Genomic DNA, 7,965 nt, shown 5'->3' with positions numbered 1-7,965 from the left:
CTCTGTCTCTAAAACTTGAATTTGATCCAAAAACGCATCTTCAAGCTCCAAAAATCGTAAGTAAACTACCCTACCTTGTTGTTTAACTTGTTAAGCTTTCAAATCTAGGTCTAAATCATCCAAAACACTCAAGAACAAGTGTTTGCAGTTTGGGAACACCTCCCAAAACCGTGAACTCCCTTAAAGGGGTTTTGAAGCCCCAAAACCCTTCCAAGTCCCTTCTAGTGCTTAGATATGGCTTAAGGACTTGCATGTACGAGATTTGAACACCAAAACCATGTTATTTGGGTAGTAAACATGAGTTTACGGCCCAAGAACATTCTTGGACTGTAAACACACCTTCATGGACCATAAACACCTTTTAAAGTGTTAAATTGCCCCTTAAACACCTCCAAAAGCTTCCATGAGTGCCTAGAACCTTATATTCCTTCACGAGATGCACCAAAACATACACAAATGAGTCACACTTGAGTTTACGGTTTGGGAAGGTCTCCCAAAACCATAAACACCTTCAATGGGGTGTTTAAGTGCCCTTAACACCTTGTATGGCTTAGAATTGGGTCTAGAAATTTGTATGCTTAATCTACAACCACCAAAACACATGCTTCATGGAAAAACATGAGTTTACAACCGTAAACTCATGTGTTTAAGGTAGTAAACTCCCCAAGTGTCATTCAAGAACCGTAAACCCCTTTTCCAAGGTTATTTCAAGTCCCGATCACTTCCATAGCCCTTGAATCAACACTGGAACCTTCCCCTTGTGCATTTTAAGACCTTTAAACATCCAAGAACACACCACCCATGAGCTTACGGCCGTAAACTCATGGAGATATGGTCATTGGACCGTAAACACCCCTAAGGGCTTACTCTTGAAGAGTAAACTCCTTATTTAGGCCCTACACACCCTTAGATGCAACCCGAATAACTCTTAACACTTGAAATAAAGTGTTTCCGCGTCTCGGAGTGTATATTCGTTTTTAATTAGTAGTTCAAAGTCTAATTAGATACAATTATGTATCTCTTCATATTACATAGGAACCTTGCATGTATTCGAGCCCCGAACTGACATTTAGCATCCTAGCCGACACATTTCTCGTCTGGTGAGTTCATACCCCTACACCTTTTTTCGTGTTTTCAATGTTTTTAGGCGGGGGTAAGGGAATACAAGCAAAAGTACAAGAATATCTTGTACTCAAACTTATTATTTCATTTGAAATGTTTCATTTTCCGTATGCTTTTAACAATTGAAAACCGTATTAACAAATTGTTTGACTTGCAGAGTTAGTTTTCAAACTAATTGCAAATCTGATTATATAATGTTATAATGTTGAAAGGCCCCAACTTTCGTAATTTTTGAAAGACCCAAACTTTCATACTTCACAATATTATTACTCCAAAACATGCTACTTGCATATTCATAAAAGCAATATTTTACATTGATAAAGAGATTACAAACTACTGGATACAAACCAACTATTACAAAGTGTTATATATTACATAACTACCTAGGATATTGTAATTTATACAAACATAAACTGGAGCACAAAAGTACTATTACAAACTATTCTAAATCTTTCAACAGTATGTGATCATACTAGTTACTTATCACCTGCAATTGTTAAACATTGATAGGGTAAGCGGTGACACTTAGTGAGTTTAATAATAGATAAAATATAACGTTATGCCATATATATACATCAATATGGCAGAAGCCAAGAGGAACAACAAAGACACATGTGAAATCATGTGACAAACGTTCATATCAATCAAAGACTTTATTCAATGATATACTTTTCAATGCTTGATATACATCAATAAAACTTTGGCTCAAATGGCATAGAAGACATACAATTTCTGATTAACATCTTGTTAGATTTCAGGCTTAGTGTCCTGTCTAACCATTTTCCAATGCCATAGAATAAAAGTCATTCTCTTACGGAGACATGCTCTACATGGCCAGAGGCTACGTACCAGTACCAATGTGAATCTAAGTCCTTTCACTAATCACATGGTCAAAGGTATTATATTTGCTATAAAAATAGCGAATAAAATAACACGGGAAAATAACCCGGAATAATAACACTGAAAAGCACATAGCACATATAACACATAACATACAATTTTTCCTATATATTGAACTCACCTTGAATGAACTGGGGGTCAAAATCGTAATTTGGGCAACACTTTGGCTTTAAATATGACTTTCTATGTTGAAAATTGGGGGCTTGATTGAAAACCGGGCTCTACGAAGGTAGAGCTTCAAACCCGAAAAGATAAAATTTTCGGGCTTCTCGGGAGCTTCGGTACGCGTTTCGGATGCTAAAATTGATACCGGAGCTTCGGGGAAAGTCAAAATGAAGAAAATATGGAAAAAGAGGTGAAAAGTGGCAAAGTCTCAAAATTACCCGAGAAGGTTCGCAGCCTCCCTATTTATAGGCGAGGTCCAAAGGTCGGCTGAGAAGGATGAGTCAGCAGCAAGGGGCACGCAACAGCTGGAGCGAGGTTCGGAGGCCAGACGTCGCACATGCGAGGCGGACATGTGTTAGGCTCGGAGGGGTGACACACTTTGGATGCGAGACTCGGACAGGTGTGCGACATGCGTCGCTCCTCGGACGCGCCACGACTCGGATGACGTAGCTACTTCGTGCGAAGGATGTGGCCGAATCCGGACCACTCATGCGAGATTTTTTTCGGAAATTGAGCACCAAACTTCTTAAATCCATAACTTTCGCATACGAGTTCCGTTTTTGACATTCTGTATATGCACACGTAGGTGGTAATATATTCTACAACTTTCGTTTAGACTTCGTCGGCTAATTTTGACTTTATTTTTAATATTGTTATTCTTAACAAACCGGGACAGAAAAATCCGTTAAAAATTCATAACTTCTTCATCCGAAATCCGTCTTCGTCAGACTTTTTACTGTTGTACTAAAAATGAAGAGACATTCGATTCTCGTTTAGGATGTATCGGCCAAATATCGCTCGATCTAAAATTCGAGTTTTTAGCTATCTACTGCTAATCCGAAACATAGAAAAATCATAACTTCCTCATACGAAGTCAGATTTTGGCGTTCTTTTTATCGAATTTCTTGGTTTAACAAATACTACGAATTTCATTTAGATCACTAAGGCTGAAAAGTAGTTTATCAAAAACTCACTTTTTACGTTATTCGCCGTCGTGTCGGTTTTATCGCGGATCTTCGATTAGTCATAACTTCTTCGTTATAACTCGGATTTTGACGAGGTTTTCACCTACAAGTTTATAACGAGATTATTTAAAACTTTCAATAATAAAATTTTACTTATTTAAAAGTTTATATTTTCACTAAATTTCACTATTTGGCTTTTAATTGGAATCTCATAAGACTTCTAATATTTTCTGAGTGATTCTATACATAGTTTTACTTTATTTCTAGTAAAAACCATATGTTAGAACTCAACACTCAATTTCACATAGAATTTCACAATTACAAAACACGATTTCAAAACGTTTATGTTACAAATACCTCCTCCTTTTGAGGATTTCGTCCCCGAAATTACATCGATTACAATAAATGGGGATATTTTGCTTTTATCTCATTCTTATTCTCCCAAGTATAGTTTGGGCCTTGATGGTGTTTCCACTTGACAAGAACCAATTCTACTTCTTTATTGCATAGTTTAGTTGTTCTTTCATTCATGATTTCTTAAGGCTGTTCAACATATCTTAACTTATTATCCAATTTCACCTCGGATAATGGAACTGTCTCATTGAAGATGCTCAAGCATTTGCGCAGATAACTCACATGAAACACATCATGAATACCTGCCAAATCTTCAGGCAATTCTAAGCGGTATGCTTTTTTTTCTAATTCTCTGGATGATTTTGAAAGGACCAACAAATCTAGGACTCAACTTTCCTTTCTTCCCAAATCGCATAAGGCTTTTCTATTGGGATACCTTCAGCATCACGAAATCACCCACTTGGAATTCTATAGGTCGTCTTTTCTTTTCTGTATAGGACTTTTGTCAATCTTGGAACGCTTTCATTCTTTCTCGTACGATTTGAATCTTGTCGGTGGTGTCCTGAATCATTTCAGGCCTCCAAGGATCTTCTGTCCTACATCACGCCAATATAACGGTGTACAACACTTGCGGCCATATAATGCTTCATATGGTGGCATTTTGATTGAAGTGTGGTAACTGTTATTATACGAAAATTCGATAAGCAGTAAGTATTTATCTCAGTTACCACCGAACTCCAAGACACATGCACGAAGCATATCTTCTATTGTTTGGATTCTTCTCTCCGTCTGACCATCTGTCTGGGGATGATAAGCGGTGCTGAGAGTAACTCGAGATCCTAATTCACGTTGCATACTCGCCCAAAAGTGAGAAGTGAAGTGAGTATTGCGATCATAAATGATCTTTAGTGGCACACCATGTCTTGCAACAATTTCATCCATGTATACTTGTACGTATTTCTCCATTGGAGCTATTTCACGCATGGCGAGAAAATGTGCACTCTTAGTCTGGCGGTCGACGATTTCCCAAATGCTATCATGTTGTCTAGCAGTCTTTGGCAATTTGGTAATAAAATCCATGGACAGCTCTTCCCATTTCCATACAGGAACACTAAGAATTTCTGGGGTTCCATAAGGCTTTTGGTGCTCTGCTTTGACTTGTAAGCACACTAAGCATTTCTATACATATCTTCGAATGTCTCTCTTTAATCCAGGCCACCAATAATCAGCTCTTACATCACACTACATTTTACTTGTACCAGGATGTATTGACAGCTTAGACTTATGAGCTTCATCTAAAATCTTCTGTCTTAATCCACCAATCTTTGGACTCCATAGCCGATTCTTAAATACTTTTAATCCACATGGATCATCAAGTAAAACATCAGCATAATGTACCATTTTTTTCCTTCTTCACATTTTCTGGCTTTAAGGCCTCAACTTGCCACTTCTCAAGTTTATCAAGAATAGTGAACTTCACCGTAGTGTAAGTAATAGTATAGCACATACTATTACGATAAACCTTCCTGCTAAGTGCATCTGCAAGCACATTAGCCTTTCCAGGATGGTACAGGATTTCATAGTCATAGTCTTTGATTAGCTCCATGCCTCGTTGTTGTCTCATATTCAGAGTTTGCTGATTGAATATATACTTGAGACTCTTGTGGTCGGTAAACAATTGGCATTTCGTACCAAAAAGATAATGTCTCCAAAGTTTTAGGCCAAATACCACTGCAGTGAGTTTGAGAGATCATGGGTGGGATAATTCTTTTCATAATCTTTCAGTTGTCTTAAGGCATAGGCTATCACTTTACCACGCTGCATCAACACACAACCGAGTCCCAATCTTGAAGCATCTCTATACACGAAGAAATCATCATCACCTTCTGGGAGTGATAAGATTGGAGCATGAGTCAAAAGATCTTTTAGAGTTGAGAAAGCATTTTCTTGGGCTTCATCCCATTAAAACTTTACTTCCTTCCGTGTAAGACTCGTGAGAGGTACGGCTATACAAGAAAATTCTTTAATGAATCTCCAGTAATATCCCGCGAGACCTAAGAAACTTCGAATTTCGGAAGCAGTACGTGGCACTTCCCAATTTTGAATGGCTTCGATTTTGATAGGATCTACGGATACACCGTTACTATAAATAACATGGCCGAGAAATTGAACTTGGCGAAGCCAAAATTCACATTTCGAGAATTTAGCATAAAGTTTCTCCTTTCGAAGAAGTTCTAAGATTTCACGAATATGAACGACATGATCAGCTTCAGACTTGGAATAGATTAGAATATCATCAATGAATATGATGACAGACTTATCGAGCATTGGGCGGCATACTCGATTCATCATATCCATGAATACAGCAGGAGCATTTGTCAAACCGAATGGCATGACAAGGAATTCGAAATGCCCATAACGAGTATGGAAAGCAGTCTTCGGTACATCTTGCTCTTGTACTTTCAACTGATGATAGCCAGATCTCAAATCAATCTTTGATAAATAGCTAACACCCTGAATTTGATTGAATAAATTGTCGATGTGAGGTAGTGGGTACTTGTTCTTGACAGTCACCTTATTTAGCTCACGATAATCAATGCACATCTGCATTGATCCGTCCTTCTTCTTGATAAACAATACCGGAGCACCCCAGGGAGAGGTACTCGGTCGAATAAAGCCTTTGTCAAGTAATTCCTATAGTTGGATCATCATTTCTTTCATTTCAGTTGGCGCAAGATGATAAGGAGTCTTTGCAACCGGAGCAGCACTAGGCACAAGATCAATTCGGAATTCTACTTGCCTGTCTGGAGGAAGTCCAAGAAGATCACCAGGGAAAACATCAGGATATTCATTAACAATGGGAACATCATTTACGGTTTATTCTCCTTTCTTGAGATATCAACTGTATAGGCCAGATAGATAGGGAAACCTATTGATATAAATTTATGAGTTTTGAGGAAAGAGATTATTTTTAAGATCCTTTGTTCACCGTAGACATGAATAGAATCTTCCCATTCAATAGGAATGTGTACCATCTTTTCGTAACACAAGACTTGTGCATGGTTTTTTGACAACCAATCCATGCTGAGAATAATATCGAAGTTGGGCAAGGAGATAGGGATTAGGTTAGCATGAAAATTATAGCCTTCAATTTCTATGACACAATCCGTATAGATTTTATCAGCAAGTAATGATACACTTCCCGCAGTATCTACGTGAAATGGTTGCGCGAGTGCATAGAAAGAAGTTTGAAAAGAATGCGCAAATTCATAAGATACGAAAGAATCTGAGGCACCAGAATCAAATAAGATGTGAGTAGGCCTAAAGTTGATAAGAAATGTATATGTCACAACATTCGGGTCCTCACGTGCTTCCTCTATGGTAATATGGAATGCACAACCCTTAGCTTTTGGCACCTCCTCCTTTTTAGCTATAGTATTCTTTGGTTGTTGGATAGGGACTTGACTTCTCACCGGTTGTTGAACAGAAGCTTGACTTCCCGTCACTTGGCTGGTAAGAGTAGGGCAAAAAAGCTTCTTGTGGCTAGTAGTACCACATGCTTAGCAAGTCACATCCTTCCTTGGGCAAGCTGGCTTTATATGACCCGTTTCTCCACACCCATAACAGACAATGGATTCGTTGTCTATTTTGCATTGACGCGGATGATTACTTCCACAAACGCAACATGAAGGCGATTAAATAGAAAAAGATTGTGACCTGCCGTGGCCACGAAAAGCACTTTGGGATTGCGCTTGCTTGCGAGGATCAGTTTGAACAGTTTGAGTTGGTGGAATAGTGGAAACATGAGTAGTTCTTTCGGTACGTGGATGCTCTGGAACAGTAAGAGTGGCACAACATATCTCTAAGTCATGCTCACGCCTTCGAGCATACTCAACAGCTTTATCAAATGGCAGAACATCCCGATTGACAACGAAATCATGGATTTCGTGTTGTAGTCCCCCCATGAATAACTGAATTTTCTCATCTTCAGTTGGAATATACTTCATAGCAAACCTTGCTCTTTGATTAAACTGAGTTTCATACTCGTTCACAGTCATTCCTCCTTGTTTAAGCTCAAGGAATTCCTTCTCCAATCTTCTCCTCATATCTAGAGGACAATACTTCTCTAGCACACGAGTTTTGAACAACTCCCAGGATAAGTTCTCCTTGTCACATCCGTTGAGAGCTTCATATGTTGCTTCCCACCAGACTAAGGCTTCTCCAATGAGCATTGCAGAAGCATAGATAGCCTTGTCTTCATCATCCACTTGAGAGACACGAAATACTTTCTCGGTGTTCTGAATCCAAGTTAGAACAGCTATAAGATTAAGGAAACCAAAAAACTCCTTAGCACCACTACTCTTGAAATCTTTGAACGAGGGATGTTTCACCTTTCCACTTGAAGATTCTCCAGTGGCTTTCTCTTTTCCTTCATCACCATTTTTTTTGTGTTCTTTGA

This window comes from Lactuca saligna, chromosome 8 (genome assembly GCF_052625555.1).
Source record: "Lactuca saligna cultivar CGN05327 chromosome 8, ASM5262555v1, whole genome shotgun sequence".
In the NCBI taxonomy this organism is placed as follows: Eukaryota; Viridiplantae; Streptophyta; class Magnoliopsida; order Asterales; family Asteraceae; genus Lactuca; species Lactuca saligna.
This window is presented reverse-complemented; position numbering follows the sequence as displayed.